Genomic DNA, 20,830 nt, shown 5'->3' with positions numbered 1-20,830 from the left:
TGGTTTTAAATCCCAGAAGGGCAGTGCCCTTGTAATTTTTTTCCCTTCCTCTTGTTTCTTGAGCTGCGGAAGGGAAGGGAGGAACCTTTAGCAGGGAAAGAAAGAGGACATGTCATTGAAAGAGGCTCTGGAAAATGCAGGATATGGGGAAAACGATGTGGAAGAGAATAGAATGGCATCTGAGGGGCAAAATGGGGAGACGGAGATGACTGCAGACTGAGAGGGTAGCAAGGGGGAAGGGCAGGGGTGCAGAAAATAAGAGAGAGGGAACAAAGCGGGCAGTCGGGAGGCGGGTGGGTAGGTGGGTGAGTAGAAGGAGATGCCACTGTGCTGCACCCTGAAGCTGGGCGTGCAGGTTACAAGGGGGAAGGAATGAGGAGGAGCTTCGACTAGAAAATACGGGCTTGGGAGAGCCCACAGCAGACATAGCGACTGGGCGCTCTGCTGTTCCGTCTGGCTTCATTCGGAATGTTGGCTTAGCTGCTTATTTGCCCCGTGTTGGCTGTTATGAACAACTACCTGCAGACCAACGTCCTTAGAAGTGACTTATCCCAGTCTTATGAAGTCTGCATCCCAAGACTCCCATTCTACAAGCTGAAGATGCCAGAGAACCCCACCCCATATCATTCTACTAGATCCGGATTAACCTTTAAATGAGCAGAGTTTTCACATGTGCTGTGACTTAGTGCTTTTGGTCTTCTACAAAGCTCAGGCTGGTGATAGACCCAAAATACCTGCTTTAAGCTGCAGATTTTAGAAACTCTTTTTCCCAAAGTTCTGTTGCCCTTGGCAGGCATGCTGCTCTGCTATTGAAGCCCCGGAAGCCTGTCATTTCTTGCTCCTCACCATCCTATCCAGCCCCTGGTCTGAGCGCTTGCAAAGCCATCCCCAGTGGATATTTCGATTGTTTGAATTTTTTGGTTTCCAGGAGAATCGCACCTAGCTGGCACACCTATCCTTAGTGTTGTCATCATCCCTGTACTTCTTGCTTAGCTCTTATAGGAATGTGAACCACAGACTTCAATTGCCGTGTAAACCTTAGGCCCACTTTATTCTATCATCAAGGGTACTGTGGCACAGAGAGGTTATGACCCTCCAGGTCACTTGGAGAGTTAAGGGGACATGCTCAACTCCTAGTCCAGTGCTCTTTCTGCTAAACCAAGCTGCTTTTATGTCACAGGGGAAGTCTTGTTCTAAGACAGGGTCAGTTTAAACTTCATAGAAAAAGTTTGCAAACTTTTTCTATAAAGGATCAGATAGTATTTTAGGCTTTGTAGATCAAGGCAAACCTGAAGATATTATGTAGATCTTTATATAACAATGGAGAAAAATTCACACAAATTTTTTATTGATGAAATTAAAACTATATTAATAATAATAGACATTCTGCCGTAGGTACAGAAATGAATGACTGGCTCTGTCCCAATAAAACTTCACTTATGGACACAGATTTTGAATTTCATGTCAATTTTTCAAGTCACAAAATATTATTCTCCTTTCAATTTTTTTTCAACCATTTAAAAAGTAAGAATCATCCTCAGCCTGTAGGTTATACAAAAACAGGTTGAGGGCCGAATTTGACTCATAAGCCATAGTTAGTAGACCCATTTTCTAAGTCAAAATCTTCAAACTAGAGGCCCATTAGCCAGTCTGGTCCACATGTGTATTTTGTTTGACATTTAACAATAGTTTCAATTGAATCAGTCACCAGTGTTTTTGTTTTCTGTTTTTTAGTTGTATTAACCTTTTTCTTCTAATTATAAAAGTAAAATATACTTACTGTGAAATAATTTGGAATGTATTCTTTTCTGTATGCCCGGAGATTTTTTTTTTTAATAGTTTAATATTTCGTAGACAATTTCATGTCTTCTTTTTATTCACTTAATGTTACAAAATTTTATATCATTTAAAGTCTTTCATTAACATAATCTTTTAAAATTTTGTTATAAAAATCTTAAACATATGTAAACTATGGAAAGACGAGTTTAATGAACCCCTGTGTAGCCACTTTCAATAATTCTCAACTGCTGGCAAATCTTGTTTTATTTAAATCCTCTCCTGTACTTTTTAAAAAATCTCAGATCACACAATTTTATCTCTAAACATTTTAGTATGATAAATAAAGTTGGGTAGAGTATATATAGTCTTTCTGTACTATTCTTGTAACTTTTCTATAACTTTGAAATATCTCTAAATAAGTTTTTAAAATACGGATTACTAGAAAACATTTAAAATATAGATTACTAAAAAAGAAAAATAACCACAGTATTATTATCACACAAACAAAAACAATAATAATTCAATCACATCGAACATCATTGTCAGCATTCAGATTTGTCCAATTAGGTCCTTTTTCTAAAAAAATAATTTGTTCAAAGCACAAGTCCAAATAAGGTCCATACAGTGGAACTTATCCCCTTAAATCTCATTTAATCTATAGATTTCCCTCCTTCTCTTTCTTGCATCCTTGCTGTTGCTATAAAAATTTTGTCGAAAATGTTCGTTTGACCCATAGAGTTTCCCACAATCTGGAGTTCGACGATTGCACACCTTGGAGCTGTTTTACATGTTTCTCTGTCTCAGAGATTTCCTGTAGTTGATAGTTACAGTTAGAGACTTGATGAGATTTAGATTCTTTTTTTTTTTTCTAAGTAGTCAACATTTCACATATTTTATATAAAAATCCTGATTTGGGCTTCATTGGAAAATTCTGTATAACCGGCATTCTCAGCTGGCAACAGTTGTCTGGGGCTGGGTAGTGACCACCCCCATCCCCCATTTAGGTGGGACATGGATTATCCTGTATGCCCCAGTTCATATTATTTCTACCTGGCTCCCATGGACATTGGAAGTCGACACCCCTGTTCTAAACACTGCCTCTTCAGGGGCTTTAGTAGATTTCTCAACACAACATCACAAGAGGCTTTTCGGGGATGTGGCAGAGATTAGAAAACATGATTTGGACAGGGCCTTTCTTAATATGCTCAAAAGGAAAGAGATAAGCAGCCATACAAGGAGAGGCCAAGTGGCAGAATTTGGTGAGTATCTAGGATGAGGGGAAGAGAGAAGAAAAGTAAAACAAAAAATTAAATTCTCAGAGTGCTGCAAATACGGGAGGCGGAATGAGTTATAGATTCCTAACCCATAGTGGGAAACAAAGGAAGCAAGTGGCTTTACTAGAAACACGTAAATCTTTTTATATATTATGATAATATTGAAACCGTAAAAAAGGAAGAGAAGGCAGATAGTAAATGTCAAACTAAACCAGAAAGTGCAAGCGGGCAATTATAGCATAGTAGAAATTGTGGAGATTAAAAGAAATGAAGTAGAAAATGAGAAAAGCCTCCTAAAAGGGCACTGGAAAAAAGATCAGAAGCCATGTTGTAGCGATATTGAAAAATTGGTAGAAATTTAAGAGAGGAAAGAATCTCGAAAGTTTTAGAATTTTTTTTGTGATTAGCAAATGTATTAAAATGAAGAGTATTATAAAGATATAGAAAAATAAACCACATTTAGTTGTTTTGAAAAGAATAAATTTTTCCAGAAAAGAATAAAATTATGACAAGTTGAGACGTTCCTGGAAATTTCCAGATAGTTCCCCATAGTCAGAAGAATGATTAAGAGAGAGAATCTGCGACTGGTTATGAGGAAGAGTGGAAAATTTTGAAGGACAGGCTGATTATGTAAGTTTTAGGCTGTGGTGTTTAAAATTGTTGCCATGATATTTTAGTTATTAATAACAATTTGGGGAAATCTACTCGCTTCTGGAGAAACATTTAACTCTAATGAGAAAGAAATGCCTCTGTTTGTGAATTCCCAAGTGGATGTAAGGAGCCATTCATTTGCTAAGCCTCTTAGGAAAGCCAGAGCCGATTTTACTCTTAACAAGCTGTTGACAGCGTCTGATCGAGGTACCACCTTGGAACATGTTAGCAGCACAGAAAGTGGACTGTGGAGTCAGACCTGTGTTTAAATCCCTTTATGTCACTCACCATGTGACCCTGGCAGCTTACGCATGGAAAATTTCTAAAGTATAAAGGTTACTTTACACAGTAGCTAGCTACGATTCTTAACAGCTTGGACTGTAGGAATTCAAAGCTGTGGATCCTTGACTTCGACACTAATAGCCAAAAATGCTTATTTCACTTACGGAGCATTAACTATGTGCCAGGCATTATTGTAGACACTTTGTATTTATGTGTATCCCATTTAATTATCAAAAAGCCACAAAGTAAATGTAATATTAAAATTAGCCCCATTTTACAGACGAGGAAGCCGAGGCTCAGAGAAGCTGAGTAATTTGCCTAAAGTTACCTAGTGAGTGACCTTCTAAGTCATAAAACCCAGGCAGACAGAATCCAAAGGCCAAATTGCTTTACTCCGCCACTTCCCACCTTCCAATCTCAGGAAAGTACAGAGAGCAATGCCAGTGGTTTCTAATTTGTGTGTCTTCGTTTTGTTAGAGGTCTGAATGATTTTCAGTTTCAAAAGTCTCAGTGGAAGCACGTAAATTTACAATTAGACTACAAGTTTTTTTAGGTTGGAATCCATGATTAACAAAGAGTTAGCTCAGATCTTGTAGAAGCTCTGATTAACAGTTACATATACAAAAACATTGCAGAGGTCACTTTTTTTTTTAAAGTGGGAAGATGAATTATTAGTTAATAAGTGCAATTTAATGGGATAGATCTTTCTAATCATGTGACCTAGGGAGATTGAATAAAGTGTGCTTGACTTTGAGGAGTTTGGGAACTGCTAGTGTACATGTGTATGCACACCGCCCAACCTGCCAGCCTTCAAAATCTTTCCTTTATTTTTTAATTCATGACCCCTTAATTTGACTTTAAATCAATATATTTTCCCTTTTTTAAAAATCAAAAAGTTTTACTGTTTTTAAAATTAATAGTGGAATCTACTTTCTTCATCAAAGTGATAACATTCTTAAAACATGGTCATGAGCTGAGATGCAGAATTGCGAACGTAGCACTCCAAGCTAAAAACAGGATGTTGTCAAGCTAAGACTTTATATCCCTTTAAACTGTAAAGGGAGTGAATCTTTTCTAAAGAAAAATTTTAAATAAGACTCATACTACCAAAACACAAGGCGCATAGGTCGTTTTTTAAAACAAGCAAACAAAAGCTGTACATTAGAGCACTAGGCTGTTAGCTCCGCAACGCGAGTTTGTGGCAGGCCTCAGTACTTTCTGTGAGCAGCCCCTGGATCTTGGAATTAAGAGTAGTAGGCAGTCGGTGCCCTTTATTTAAGAAAGAGGACTGGGTCTTTCGTGTGAAATACCATGTGAGGAAAATCAATCAAAGCCTCTCCCGACAGCCATGGGAAAGCGCAGGTGACGCGCCATTCCTGAGAACTTGATTAAATTAAAACTGCTCTTGACTTTCTCTGAATCCTGCCTCTCTCAAATGTGCAGGGTTTGGATGCTGCCTGGGATCTGGGTCTGGAACCCAGGGACCCTTCTGCTGATCCAGGCCTTGTTCTGATAGTGACTGGAGTCACCTAAGTGGGTTGTCCTTCCGCAGGTTCTTAATTGCGTTTTCCCGGGCGACGGTGGCGGCGGAGGCCGCTGCCCGTTCGGTGGGGTCTGGGGCCTCGCGGGGCCGTCGTGGGTTCCTCCCGGTCCCGCCGCAGCGCCCCCGAGGCCTGGTTCTCGGCGCGGCGGGCCCCCTGGCGCCCCTGCGCGCCGGCGAGGGTCGGGCCGACGTGCTCCGGGGCCAGCCGCGTCCAGCGCCCCGCGCCGGGGGCGGGCCGGCCTGGCAGAGCCCAGCCGCCGGCGTCCATTTTCTGGGCGGTGCTGTGCGGCGCGGCGGCGGGCCTGGCGGGTCCGGAAGCGCCATGGACCCCCGGGGAAAGGCGCTGGCGGCGGAGGAGTCGAGCCTCGTAAGTGCGCGTCGCAGGGTCTGTGTGCGCAGCTGGGTGGGTGAGGCGCGGCCTGCGGGCGCGGGTGCCCCGGCGCGGCCAGCCTGCCTCTTCCTCTCCCCGGAGGGAGCCTCGAAACCTGGCTGGGAAGCCCTGGCGCACGGGGCTGGAGAGACGAGCTGCTGCAAGGACCGGGCGCCCGCAGGTGCCAGGGCTCGGGGCCTGCGCCGGAGTTGGGAGGGGGGCTCAACTGCAGAGTCGGGGCCGGTTGCGCCACATCTAGAGACCCAACTGCGCAGCTGTGCTAGAGGGCGGGGGGCAGGGGGAGAAATGCGCACCCCAGGGACATTGTGGGCTCGGGTCCAGCAGGCTCGGGCTCTGCCCTGACAGTCGCACCTCCTTTCCCGCCGACCGCGACGCGGACCCTAGTCCTAACCTTAAGGGAACCTGATGATTTCCCTGGTTCAACACTAAACTCCTGGAATTGAATGGAATATGCAAAGGTAGGGCCCTGCCCCCAGGGGCTTGCAATCTCAGCCTCCTACGGCACAACACAACCGCCCGGTGTTAGCCACAACTTTGCAGGTACATCATAAATCACCTAGATTTTAATTCGTCCGCGGTTCCACTTTATAACTCCTGCTCTGCTATAGGTAAGTGACATTCCATTCTGGACTTTGGCCCTAATTAAATATCCCTTTAAGGATCTGTTATAGGTGACGCATTATGGTGCTTTACACATATTTTAACGGTTAAAGACTTTTCTCATTTTGAAGCTCAACTACTTGTTCAAGTTCTCATGGTTAAAAAGCATGGGAGGATTTAGTCCGTGGTTTCAGAGAAACTTCTAGGGAAGTACTATATCTAAATTGTAGTGTTTTTTTCAAGAAGAGTAGGGACCCATTAGAAGATTGTGATATCAGTTTAGTGCATTATTACTGGAATTTTAAAAAAGATATAGAATATATACAATGTAGAAAAGAATTGAGTCAACTAGAAAATATCAGAATTTATAGCACATAGTAAGCATTTTGAGACTTTGGGGTTTGTTTATATACTGTAATTTTTAAAAACGGTAGGTCACAGGTTATTAACCTGTAAAACTCTGACTTACAGTCAATAACCCAGGCTTTGGAATCAGTTGAACCTGATTTTAAGTACCCAGTCTAGTATAGCCTAGCTGTGTGACCTTGAGCAGATTCAGTGACTTCTCAGAGCCTCTCATGGTGTAGCTGTGAAGTGAGGGGATGTCTCCTATATTTGAGGGGTATTATGAAGACTATATGAGGTCACACATGTCAGTCACTTTGCTCAGTGCTTGACTTATAGTAAGTGTTCAATACACATGCTAGTTATAATGACTGTTGTGGCAGAAACATCATACCTTGACAGCTAATCTTGAGACACTGTGCTTTTTCTTTTTTTTTAGATCTTCATGTGGAGGAGATGGAGGACTCAGAATCAAGGATTTCCATGTGATTTCTTCCAAAGCACGAGAAACTAACTTTGTTAAAGCTGGTCCGTTCTACCTGAGGTAACTGAATTTGCATGTCTCCTTAGTCTACATGAAATAGGAAATGGTTTTCTGAGGGACTCCCGAGGGGCATATGATTGATTTGTGCCAGCATACCACTAGGTTGGGAATTACAAAGTGACAATGATATTTAAGTGAACTGTTGTTATTAAAGAGACATGGCTTATGAGGCTTCTGTGATGAAGGGGAAACTAAGTGAACAGGGCTCCAGGACTACCGGTTTCTCATTCTAATTATTCCAACGACTGTTGTGGGAGCTTCAATAAGTCTGTTTATTGAATACTAGCTTCTCCAGGTGGTAAGTACCAACAGCTATCAATGAGGCCCAGAGAGTAATTTAAACTCTCTGGGCCTCATTGATAGCTGAGATAGAGGTGGACCTGGAACCTGGTTCTCAATTGCTCAGTCATGCAGCTAGCCTTAGGGCCTGCTGTGGGGTGAGCAGTGTGTTAAGCACTGAGAATAGAAGCATGAAGAGCCCACCCCCAGGACACTTGCACTTTGTGCAGACAAGTACTGACAGCCCAGCCCACTAAACTCTACCTTTGAGGCATATACAAAGCCCCAGATGATGACAATAACAACTGCCATTTTTCAGGCGCTTGAGCGTGTTTGGTAAGGCAGTGTGTTAAGGGATTAAGTGTTGTATTTTTATTTATTCCTCACAATACCCCTATGAGGCAAGGAAGAGTGGATGTGAAGGACAGAAATGGGAAAATGCACAGGCAGGTCATGAGGTCTTTGCATCTCATACTATGTTTATGGTACACATTCTGTATGCAGAGCACAGTACTAGGACCACAAAGTTTAAGGTAAAGTCCTTGTCCTAGAGGAACTTGCAACCTAAACTCCAAAGAGGTGTGGTCAGATGGGCAGTGCCCCTCCTTCACCTGGTTTTCCAGCAGTGATAGTGGGATCTGTCACACAGAGAGTTGCCATATCAGAGTTCTTGCCGCTCAATGCAATTTTTCACTGTTTTAAAATTTAACATATCCTCCCATCCATCTGTGAAAACTTATACTTTTAATTTATAAACATTAGGAAGGCCTTCTCTAAATTCATTCATTTATTTATTCATTCAACAGATGTTTATCAAGTTCCTACAAGTCACTTGGGAATTTAAGACCAAAGATAGTACTGTGTGTTTACCATCATGGTATTAGTCATATTGAATCTCTCAGCAAGGAATGATTGTTCAACCGTTAAGAGATTTTCTGTTGTTAGCATGCTAGAATATCAGCTCCAAGGATGTTAGAGATGTCTGACCCGTAAATAGGATTCCAACTGGATATGTAGGAAGATCTTTTAAATCTTCAGAAAGGAATTTCTTCTCTTTTAAATATGAATTTTGCCATTACTTTCATCAGCTTATAGAGACTTTTTATTTATACACTTAACTCACAGGCAGAGAAAAAAGATCAGTTTGGCAAGTGGGCTTTCTTTGACTCAAAGTGCTCTCTCCTCTTTGGTGGAGGCCACACAGGATTATGAGTGTTCAAAAGTAAAACAATTTAAGAGATACTTTAAATTACAAAGTACAGCGTTAGAGGTAGAGCCATTAATTGCATTAAGCGACAGAAACCAGATTATAAATCTTGCATGCTCCTAAAGTTAAACTCCAGATAGAACAGTACCTTCTATAAGTGTGCCACTGTGCTACAAAGAACAGAGGAGTTAGCAGCAAAAAGATCTGGTTCCTTTCAGACTCTGTAGGTAAGGAAATAAAATATGCAAAAATAACTGTGGTAAGTGCCAAAAGAAGATATTTTGGTAATTTGAGGAGGAAGAGATCCCTTTTACCTCTAAGGACTCTTGAGAAAAGTCCTTGAAGGATGTGGAATTTCTATCAAAGAAAAGGGGAGGAGGCATTGAGATAGGAAGGGCAGCAGAAGAACAGAAAAACATGGAGCTTATTTCAGGCAAGGTAGTGAGCCCAGTCGACTTGGAACTGATCCATACAGGCATCAGGTAGGAAAGAAAGCTGGGGAACATTTGGTACCAAATGATAACGGTCTTGAATGCCAAGCTGGGAAAATGAATGTATTAACCAGTAGGAGTCATTGAAGACATTTGAATAGGGAAGTGTCGTCACAGCCGTGCGTCAGGAGTGTACTCTCGTGGGTAGCTCTTGGGGAGACTGAGACGAAAGGCAGGGCAGAAACCAGAGACAGACCAGTTAGAAGGCTCCCACAGTCCACCAAAGAAAAGGGTAGAGGGAGAGCCTGAAATAGCTGATAGCAGTGAAATGGGAAAGGAACAGATGCTAAGGAAAGAATTGACACAATCTGACATCTCAGTAGAGAATTAACAGCTAAAGCTGACATAGTTCCAGAGCAGTGGTACCCATGAAGGAAGGAGGTAAGGGGCTGCATTTTAGAGGTGCTGAGTTTGAAGTGTTGAAGTATGACACCCTCCGGACAGATGGGGGCTTTGTGCTTCCAGAGGAAGTCCAGGACTAGTTTGGGAGACATTGATATGTAAATAAGTCAAGAGGTGGGAGAAGAAATTTTCCAGAGAGAGACTATAGGGAATCAGGAGTTGAGGATGAGGTCTTATGAGAAAAGAAAGGACCTAGGGAGGATCTAGAGAGGAGTCTGGCAAGACAGCAAGGAAGAACCGCCGGAGAACATAACTCCAGAAGCCAGCAGAAAGGAGTTACCCAGTGCAGGGAAGTGTCAGATATTAGAGGGGGACAGGGAGGCTCAAGATGGCCACTAGATTGGAAGTGCTAGATCACACACACATTTGTTGGCGTTTTCCTTTGAAAGGTAATATGATTTGCAGAATGAATATTAAAATGTTTCATTTGCAAAACTTTGTAGCTTACACAAATCAAGGATCACTGTTAAAGTTGTTCCTAGCAAGCCTCAAAATACACTTCTGGTTACTAAAATTCAAGCTGTTAAATGTGGTTTTGACAGTAGTCATACACTTTATTCTGTTGTCAGCAGACGGGTCAAAGAATATTTGCTGATATAATAAGTTCTTTAAAAACTACATTTCTGTTGATGCACGAAGTTTCTAAAAGTAATTTCATTTCTTTGCCTTTGTACCATATGGCTGTCTTATGACGTGAGTGCGTGCGTGCGTGCATGCGTGTGTGTGTGTGTGTGTGTGTTTTCATGGGTATATGAGCTTAATACAATGGAATGAGAAGACTGGGGTCAGATAAATCTAGTTTCACAACCGCGCTGGGCCATTTTCCAGGCTTGTGACTTCAGAAAACTAAGCCTAACTTTTTCCATTCACAACTCAAATAGGATTATTTTGAAGATTGAGTAATATATAATTTGGTCAGGATCTATACCATATAGGCAATTAATAAATGCTGGTTTCCTTCTTCCTCCAACCTTGTAAAGATGTAAAATGTTCTACATATTGTACATCTAACACAAAACCTTATCTTTATGGCTCTTTTTAATTTTATCATGGAAAGAGCGTACCTCCCACTATAGCTAATCTATACTGCAGTAGTTCAAATGACCGTCAGTTTAATTTGGATAAGAATCAACCTGGGGAACTTACTAAAATTTAGGTGCCCAGGCACTTGGCACAGATATTCTAACTCAGTAGATTTGAGGTGGGCCCCTGGGAATTGTCATTTTGAAAAACCGCTGGTGTGGTGATGATAAACAAATAACCATTACTAGGAAAGGATGAACTCAAGACTTGATATGCTGATTTCAAATCCAATTTCTGTTAGAGACATATCTGTGCTCAAAAGTTTTATATTTGTATTACTAATGTTTATGGATTATATTTGTAATGAGGTAAAAACAAATGCATCCCAGATAATCCAGGTATAGTGTCATCGCACCCACAGTCCCTGTCTGCAGTATATCCACAGCAGTCCTGGGTGACTCACAGCTGCCAGATCGATTTCTTATCCTGTGGAATAAATGGTAACACCCTCTCCCTGTGCCCAGAGTTTGCAAAACCAGTGTAACTTTAAATGTTGTTACCAGTAATATATTTAATGGCAGCAACATTGTCCAGTCATGCCATTAAAACATTTCAATGCATTCATCTATCTGACTCTGTGTCTTCTGGCTGATAAACATTTGTCATTATGTTATATTTCCCTCATTCTCTGCATCTTGGAATCATGTAGTTTTGAGGCTAATTCATGTTCATCTGTCCCAGCCTCATAGATGAGAAAATAATTTATAGTATTTTTCTTCCAAGGCCTAGCTCTCTGTTTATTCAAAAAAAGGGACAGATATACATACGTGTTTGATGTTCAAGCTGTGTATGGAGGAGGTAAAACTTTTATTTGTGCATATTGAATTGTGTTTTATGTTCCTTTTACATAATTTAAAAATCAGATGACTTAATGGGAATATATTTATTAAAACTATACTGAATCATTTTGTAACATAGTCGTTGACATTCGTTGATGGTTTGCTTCTCTTGGAAGAGGATACCAATGACCTGGAGCTTTGCCTAGAAACAGAATTTCTCTGTCTATACCCATAGCCCCCGAGAGAAGACAGAACGGACTTTCATGGAGTCAATTCTGTATCTTATGTGCATTATCTCAGTTATCTTATTAAAAGCTCAAAATAACCCGATGTGGCAATTGAGGCAAAGAAGCTCAATAATGCAGTCAATTTTGTAGAGGAAAGGCTTTCACGCCCTGGGGTCTTATATGACTTCAAGGTCCCGCCTCTTTTCTCCACACCAGTTTTGTTTCCCCAGCCACATACTGAAAGTATTCAATAGATAGATCATTGTTCTTAATTTTAGCTTAGAGACTTAGAGACCCTTATCCCCAGTATTATTGTAACCTCAGAATTTTTGACAAGAAGCAAGTGGTGTAGAGGCAATGTACAGACTTGAATTTGTTCAATAAATGTGAACTCTTTGCCAGGTACCAGAGCAGGACCCTGCCCTCAAGGGGCCTCCCTACCTCCCTCACCTGTCCTTATCTATCATCTATGTGCTGTTGCAAGCTTTTCTTTTACAGTCAAAACACCAATGGATTTCTGCACTGATACGATCAGTCAGTTTGTGTCTCGCTAGAGCTGTCACTGTTCCTGTGCCTGGTTAAATGTTCTTAGAGTGGCCATGCTACTTGAAAGTTTAAAAGAGTTCCTTGGGGAATTAATTAACCAAAGTCGCACAGTAAGTGCTTGTTGATTACCCTCTGAGGCCCTGAGGAAGCCTAGAGGGGTGAGGGAGACTTCCCAGAGACCTGCAGTGGGAGGTAAAAGACCTCATGTGAGAGAACAGACAGAAGACCTGGGACTTGATCCCTTGCCTGATGCACAGTCTTGAGAAAGAAAGTTAAGTAATTTTGCTAGCCTGGTTTTCTCACCTGTAACCAGAGGGCTGGCTCATTAGGTTTCTTACAGCTTTAAGGTGCAGTAATTCTATTTCGTCTCCAGCAGAAAAGTAGAGATGCTGAGACGAGCAGATAATAAACTTCACATCTGAGGTCTTTTGTGGGCCCTGATTTCAAAGCTCCCTCTAGCTGTCCTTGTGGAGACACTAGTACTAGCCAGACTTGGGGTTCTGCCTTTACCTCCATACACTTTTGAGGAGAGTATGGGAATTTAAGGATGGGAGAGACTGTCCTCTTTGGAGGAAATGAAGATTCTTACAGAAAGATCAAGACTGGCTGGGAGTCAATCAAAAGGTGACAAAATGGGAGGTAAGGAATCGTGTTTTCCACATTTTATGGCTAGAAAGAACTTTAGAAATAAACTTGCCCAACTTCTTCACATTCCAGATAAGGAAACATGAGTCCTAGGAAGTCATAGGACTTGCTCAAGGTCACATGATTAGCAGCAAACTGGAGCAGAACCCATTGTCTTACGCCCAGTCCAGTACACTCTGCAGAAACAGGACAGGTAGCCCTGTCTCGAGGCAGGTTATCAGAGCAGGAGATGGCAGCCTACAAGCAAAGATTAAAGAGGGGCTGGAACTGTTCCATTGGAGAGAGTGAACCACAGTGCCTGCTGGGCTTGAAGCAGACGCACACACAGTAGGACACCATGATGCAAACTTCAGCCCTGTCTAAGCATTTGGATTCTTACCAATTAAGGTGGTCAAGAAGATGTCTTTTTAAACTGGGAGAGGCAGAAAGCTATTTCCTATTTTTTAAGAGCATTTTTCCTTTCTTATTTAAATGAAAATTACTAAGCTATTCAATTATTTAATTTTGAGAGGAATTAAACATTTTCTCAGGGAGTATGAGGGAGACCCAGCTGGTACACCCATTTTACTGCCTTCTACTCTGAGCGTGTTCATCCCAGGGTGCATTTTCAGGAGAAATCCAGTGGTGGTTTAAATCCTAGAAGGGCATTTTAGGGTTATTTTAGCAACTCATAAAGGCAGGCCTTGTGCAAGGTGAGGTGGATATGAGCTGTCACTTCCGGCTTTGTGAGTTGACTGGTGTTTCTAGGCCCTGTTTTGTTTGTGTTCTTCCTGTTCATGTGTTAGAACAACTTCTGGTTGTTTGTGGAGTTGATTACAATTAGATAATAAGATCACCAATTCAGTGAAAACAGCTGAATGTATTATCTTGCCAGGCATGAGAGAATCGTGTTTGAATTGCAGGCTTCCCAAACTTAAATGCATTTTCACGTAAGAATGGAGGTTTCTGATTACCTCTAATAGAACATCAATTCGCTCCTAGACCAAAGTGAGGATTTCCTTTTTTAAAAATCCTACTCAGCATTCTGGTCCGCCCCGGCTTATACCCGTTTATTCTGCTCTTGTAAGCCCTGACACGAACTCACAAAGAGCAGGGTTTCTCAAGGTCTCAGGTCAGTGGAAGTGGTTCACTGTCTTGCAGCAGCTGAAGTCAGACCTGCTGCCTGGGTGTGCCTGCTGCAGAACCATACCGTCCGTGGTGCGCTCTGCCCTCCTCTTGGACTAGTGCAAGTCCCACCTTCTCTTTAAGAGGAGAGAAACGGGAGGACCACTTTGAGGAAGCAAAAGGGACTAGGATAGACGGAAAAAGTGATGACGTGGCAGTGAAATGAAGCTTCAGTGGGGTTTTACTCAGACGTTAGAGAACTGGCCTACCCTAAGTGCTGTGCTAAACAGGATTTAAAAAAAAAAAAAAAAAAAAAACAAAACCTGACCTTTAAAAATCTTCCTGGTAAGGTCTATCAATTCTAGAGTTTCTTTAGCTACTACGTACTGTCGGTTGACTTTTTGCAGAAAAGTATACCGTAAGTTACCCAGGGAACATTTTTTCCTAAACGTTTCATTGTATATTGAATATTCCTAATATTTGTTTTTGATTTTGACATTCTCAGAAAACCAATTAAGAGCTTTATGCCATGTCTGAATGATCTACTTTAAGACTTTCTGTTTAATGATAGGAGTTTCTGATAAGATGATTTGCGCTTCTATTTTAGGATATTTTTGAAGATTTTTTTCCTTTTATGATTAAAGGGGAGTCTTACCCCCAATTCTAGCAGCTACCTTACATTAAAAATGACCTATTTTCCCCCCCATGAGTTTCCCTTAGCAGGAAGGATAATAAAAGTCAGGTGATTAGTCATTGTGGCGTTCAGCAAACAAATACTTCGGAGGCCATGATTTATGTTACTGGTTGGAAAAAAAGGTTATATCTGTCTCTAGATAATTACTCTGGTGAAAGGCAAGTGCCCTGTATTCCCAGAGGGTCCCTTGAGTGCCCTGTTTGTTATGTTCTGGTTTCTAGAACCGGTAGCCATTTTCTGTGAGTTTGAATCCTGTGTAAAACTCCTCCCACTGTGGAGTCTATTTGTTTTCTAAAATGAAAGCACAGGCAGACACTCGAGCTGTTCTACAGTACAGCCTGTTCTTTAGGTTTTTTTAGATCAGTATATTTAAAGCATAATTTTCCTAAACAGCCTGTTGAGGGCTTTTATCTACAGGGGGTTTGGGTTTGTTTTGGGAATTTTACTTTTTTTTTTGACGTGGACAATTTATCGTGTAATTGTTTCCTGTTGCGCCTGCCCCCAGGTAATTTTGCTCTAAAACAGGTGAACAGGGGAACTATTTGGATACCTGAATAGTGCCAGAAACCTTCATTCAGTTTTAATTAAATTTATTCTGGGGGTAAAAGTTAGCAAAAGCTAAAGTGGAACTTATTTACTTTAATATTTTTCCCTCTCTGTGCCCAGCAATTTTCCCCAGTCAATTTCTTTTGTCTTAACCATTGTGCATCCATTTGTGAGACTGGCCAGAGTTTTTGCAGCATTTCTGCAGCAGAAAAATTCTTGTGCTTCTAAATTGTACATCAGACCTACTGATGGGCCGCTTGACAGCTCTGCCGGTCACCTGCATGTCCTGAACCCTAGGGAGAGGTGACCGTTTCACCTTGCAGCGCTGCCTCAGAGAACTGTGCCGCCGCCATGCCTGGCCTCCCTCCAGAGATTGCAGTATTGCCAGCCGTGGCTTCAAGCTGGAAGAATGGGAGGTGGAGGAGAAATGATGGAAAACATGTGGGGAGGAATGGTAGAAAACGGGAGAAGGACGTGCATGGGCGAGGAAAGAATGTGCGTGGACTCAAATATATGAGAGCCCAGGTTTATCAAAGTTATCTGTGTACATTTTGTGTCTGGAACCAAGTGGGAAACCACCAGGCTGTCTGTTGACAGTGGGGAGGAGGCGCGGCAGAACAGGACAAAAGCGTCAGCAGCTTTTCTCCAGGAGGTCCCCACCAGTATGAGAGAGAGGTTTGGACTGCTCTCTAGACCAAAGGGATTAGCTCTGCATCCCCTCGCCCCGACCCCCCATCCAACATTTCTAGAGCAGAATTGACTTCTTTGGGTTGACCACCGTCATTCCATTCTTGAGGATTCCCTGAGGACTCTTGTGATCTTGGTGCGTATGCTTTATTGTGTTGACCCCATTGTTTGAAGCCCTGACTTCCAGGTAGTTCATGCTCCATTTCTGTGATCTAGTTATGGGAATTGTTGTTGTGTGATGCAGTGATGGAGCGTGACATCAGTTCAGAATCCTCTGACCCAGCAAGCAGTTACCGATAAAGATCTATGCATTCTCAGCAATCATTGCTTTTCTCATTACATTGCCTGCTAATCATGAAGATGGGACTTTCTTTAAAAAAAAAGCTGGGTGCCTCTTGAGAGGGAATCTGATTTTTTAGAGTCCTGATTAGGAGTTGAATATCACTTCCTTCTCAAAGCCTGAGCTGACACTATAATTAAAGTAACTTTTGAAGCAAAATGAAGAGTTTCATATTTGCCTCTCTGCCCCCTAGGATTCATATATTAAGAAATGTTCCACATGAAAATGAACAAACCAGAGAGATTCCGAAAAAATATTGTGTGACCCAAATATATTCCATGTTAAGGTGTCTCACTACCTATCCTTCATTAGGACGGAATATTTGGGTAGTTTTAAAACCTTGAAGACTGATATTTCATCATTTAAATTTTAAAAGGACAATGAATCACTGTATAAAACAAATGTTACAGACAGAACAAAACTTATAAGTGATTTATACTTATTTTATTATAGATTAGGGTCTAAAATTCAGATACAGGGACAGGAAGGTAATGCAAATTAATGATAATATTAATTATCATTATACCAGCAGGCTGAATGTAAGGAGATATTGTGGTTAGATTGTAGCAAACTGGAGGGCATGAAAAAAATTAAATATTGTGGCTGAATGAAACGTTTGTAGGTTGAATACAGCATGACAATTACAAAGCTATACCATCAAACTCAAACCACCAGCCTGGATTTCCTGCCATCTTCTCCTGCAGAGTGTTGGGCTTAAAGCTCCCTAAGACCCAGCCTAAAGGAAAAGTCATGGCTATTGAGCCTTCTCCATGTCACAGCAAATAAAGAAGCCACTTTGGATATAAAGTATGTCTATCTCTTACAGGCAAAGTGATGTGTTGGTAGGGACAGCAGCAGAACACAGTGTGTATGTCCAAGAGGCATGAGGCGTAGCTGTGATTAAGCTTCACAGTGTCCATTGTGCCCATCAGGATAGAACCGTACGAATGCACCACAGGAAGCCCTCCTTATCCAGGCATGTCACTCCCAAGGCAGCTGAATGGAGCCAAGCCCACAGAGGCTGTCTGGATGGCATCAGTCAAAGGGATGACATCAAAGGACAGCAGGCATATCTTGATATACCTAGTCTGTGGTATTGACCTGCTCAGCCCAAGGATGCTTTCTGAAATATCAAGCACTTAGCAACTTCCTGACTAGTCCTAGACTGGGACAATGTGAGAATTGTCTTCTCTCTCAGTTGACACTTGATTGACCTTCTGCACATCCTGGAATTTATAATGCCTTCCCTTTTATTCTAAACATATTTTAACCACTCCCATTTTCCTTAGCTCTCTAGGTGCTAAGTGAGTCATCTTGTCTGTAAAGCACTTAACACAAGGCCTAGTGTGTAGAAAGTACTCAGTAAATATTAGCTTCTGTTGTCATTGGCATCATCATCATCACCATTATAACTATTATCATTACACCAGCAGGTAAGGAAACTTGGTTTCCTTAAACCTGAAACTCAGTATTGTACCTTAGCCGTCTCCACCCTGACATAAATGAAGACGGACCACACATACATGACCCACTATGTCAGAAAATGTGCTTAACAATATCCCCAGCTGACTCACGGATGTTAGTGTTTGGGGAGCATGGCTCTGGATGCCGTGGTGAAGCACTGAGACAGGCTTGCATAGAGATTGTTCCTTGCACATTGCTAGCTAGGAGGTGCTTTGGGACAGTCTTAGGGGTGGGGCCTGGACCATGTCTTTTATGTTATACTATAGGGGTGTATGATGAAAATCACTAGGGATCTGATTCTGAAGGCTGTTGTCCCTTGCCTGTGATGTTAACCTCAACATAGCACCTGGTTTCTTCCCATCCTCCCCGCCACCCACTGACTTTCTGGCCATGCCAGGAAGGGAAATGCCTGTTAGGGGGCAGAAAACCTTTGTGCGTCTGGGAACTGACACAGATGATTATGATGTGGGACTTTAATAGTGGTACATGTATCAATGTGAAAATGAAGGTTGATCCATTCCCAGTGAAGATTTGGGGACCCTGGTGAGCAGTGAGAAGGGAGGTGTAACTGGACCTTTAATGTTGGTGACCGAGAACATTGCTTGCTCCTAAGGAAACATCTTGAAAGATAGAAATGTTGTTGTGGTGACTAGCTGTCTGGACTGGAAGTGACTAGGGTGGTGAGGAGAAAAATGGCCACAGTATCTTAGAGATGAAACCCTAACTTCATATCCAGTGACTTTGGTTTAGAAAGCAAATTAACTAAAAGCACTTTCAGCCCTTCAAAGCGCTTGCTTTGGTCTAGCATTTTGCTAATTTATCATTGTAGTGATATTTTTCCATTCCGTATAGGACATTTAGGTGGCCTCGTGCCCTGGACATTTAGTGACCTGCAGTTCCCCAGGCTGCACAAGACTTGGACATGCAGCTGTAGGTCTTAGTTCCTGAAATGGCCCTCTCTTCTTCCTCTTCCTGCCATTGTCAGGGAACTCAGCTTGCAGTTCTGGATCCCAGTTCCCTCTCCCATTCATCCAGAGGAGTTGTTGCCATGGTGCCTGTAGTGGGTTGAATGGTGGCCACCCAAAAGATATGTCCACACCACCAAAGCTGTGATTATGACCTTATTTGAAAAAAGTGTCTTTGCAGATGTGGATTAGTTAAGGACCTTGAGAGGAGTTCATTCTGGATTATGAGGTGGGCCCTAAATCCAAAGACAAGTGTCCTTATAAGAGACACTCAGAGGAGAGACAAAAAGAGGAGAAGGCCATGTGAAAATGAAGACAAAGATCAGAGTTATACAGCCACAAGCCAAGGAATGCCTGTATCCACCAGAAGCTGGAAGAAGCAGGGAAGGATTGTCCCTAACCCCCAGACTATGAGTCAGTATCAGTCCATGGCCTATTAGGAACTGGGCAGCATAGCAGGAGGTGAGCAGCAGGCCAACGAGCAAAGCTTCATCTGTATTTGCAGCTGCTTCCCAGCACCTAGCATCACTGCCTCAGCTCCACCTCAGATCATCAAGCATTAGATTCTCATAGGAGCACCAGTCCCTGGTGTCAAAAAAGTTGAGGACCACTGCTCTAGAGCCTTCACAGGGAGCATAGCCCTTCCAGCACCTTAAGTTTGGACTTCTGGCCTCCAGAACTATAAGAGAATAAATTTCTGTTGTTTTGAGTTACCAAGTTTGTGACAATGTGTTAAGGTAGCCCCAGGAAATTGATACAGTGTCCAAATCTAGCCTTGATTCAGAAGCACCCATAAACTTAGTAAAAATCAGTTTCTGGGGCCTTACCCCTAGCTATTTTGATTCAGTCAGCCTGAGGTTGTACCAAGAAACTAAATTTTTAACATTGGCCTCCATTATTCTGATACATCCATCACCCCTTCAGTATTGGTATTCTGCAAGCTCCTTCTTTGACCCTCTTTTTATTCATTTTAGTTTCCTTGGGTAATATTCATGTTCATGTTTGTAGCCACGCCCCCCCCCCCATGTGTCAATGTACTGCACATCTGAAAATTCAGCTTCCTTTCAGGAACAAAGTCCACTTTGGATGCTTATTGATTGAGAGCACTTCCTGCATTTTCCACACTCAGAGAAAGCACAGACTTCATAATCCTCCTCTCAAACCAAGTCTTTGATCTGGTTCCCTAGCTGTTCATGGCACATATAGGCAATCAAACTGGTATGTCAACCTTCATTCTTTCCTCTTTCTCTTCTCTAATTTCCAATTAGTCGATTCCTCCATCCAGATAACTTCCAAATTTTTCTTTTCCTTTCATCCCCGTCTGTCTCCTTGCCTTCTTTTCAGACCCCCTCCAGACATCCCTCTCACCAGACTGTTTCCAGTATGACCCATCTGCAGATTTGTTAAACACCTCCTGCCTAAAATCTTTTAAATGACTCATCATTTGTCCAGGCTGCATGTTAAAATCACCCAGGGAGCTTTTTAAACAATTCCGATACCTAACATCCACTTAGAACCAAATAAATTAGAATCTCCAGTTGGAACCCGAGTGTCGATATTTTTTTGAAGTGCCTGTAGGTGATTCCAATATCCAGTTAAGGGTTGAGAACTACTGGACTAAAGGGTAAAGTCCAAAGTCATCATGACATTTGAAAATCTTTACACCCAGGTGCCTGCCAATCTTTCCTCTCCATCTCCCATCAGGCCCTGCCCACACCCTGTATAGCAGCCATCCCAACCTCTTTGCCTCCCCGGAATGTGTCATTCTGTTTCGTGCTTCCTTGCTTTGTTTAGACCTTTGCCTAGAATAGAATGCCTTTTCCCGTCTTGGATTCAAAAGAACTGCCTGTCTTTTAAAACTCAGTTCCACCTCTCTTTCCCTGACTCAGTCTAGGTGCCTCCCCGAGAGCCTTGGTCACTCTCACTAGAGCACTTCAGTCACCATGGAGAAGCCGTTAGTCT

General features: G+C 42.2%; 1 protein-coding gene across 15 annotated transcripts in view; it reads left to right on the top strand.

Annotated features, from left to right (window-relative positions):
* ZBTB38 (zinc finger and BTB domain containing 38) overlaps window positions 1-20,830 on the top strand; it is a 105,409-nt gene that overhangs the window by 53,584 nt on the left and 30,995 nt on the right. For 11 of the 15 annotated variants that reach the window (XM_016141887.2, XM_016141886.2, XM_016141891.2 and 8 more), the window contains one exon: window positions 7,305-7,409. The gene's annotated coding sequence lies outside the window, so the exon portion shown is untranslated. Of the gene's footprint in view, window positions 1-5,723; window positions 5,897-5,919; window positions 6,081-6,151; window positions 6,529-7,304; window positions 7,410-20,830 lie in introns of those variants that run through there. The other 4 variants (XM_016141894.2, XM_016141895.2, XM_016141896.2 and 1 more) reach the window with 4 other exon arrangements.

This window comes from Rousettus aegyptiacus, unplaced genomic scaffold (genome assembly GCF_014176215.1).
Source record: "Rousettus aegyptiacus isolate mRouAeg1 unplaced genomic scaffold, mRouAeg1.p scaffold_m13_p_4, whole genome shotgun sequence".
Taxonomy (NCBI): domain Eukaryota; kingdom Metazoa; phylum Chordata; class Mammalia; order Chiroptera; family Pteropodidae; genus Rousettus; species Rousettus aegyptiacus.
The sequence above is the reverse complement of the archived record's forward strand: the minus strand, read 5'-3'. Positions and strand labels throughout refer to the sequence as shown.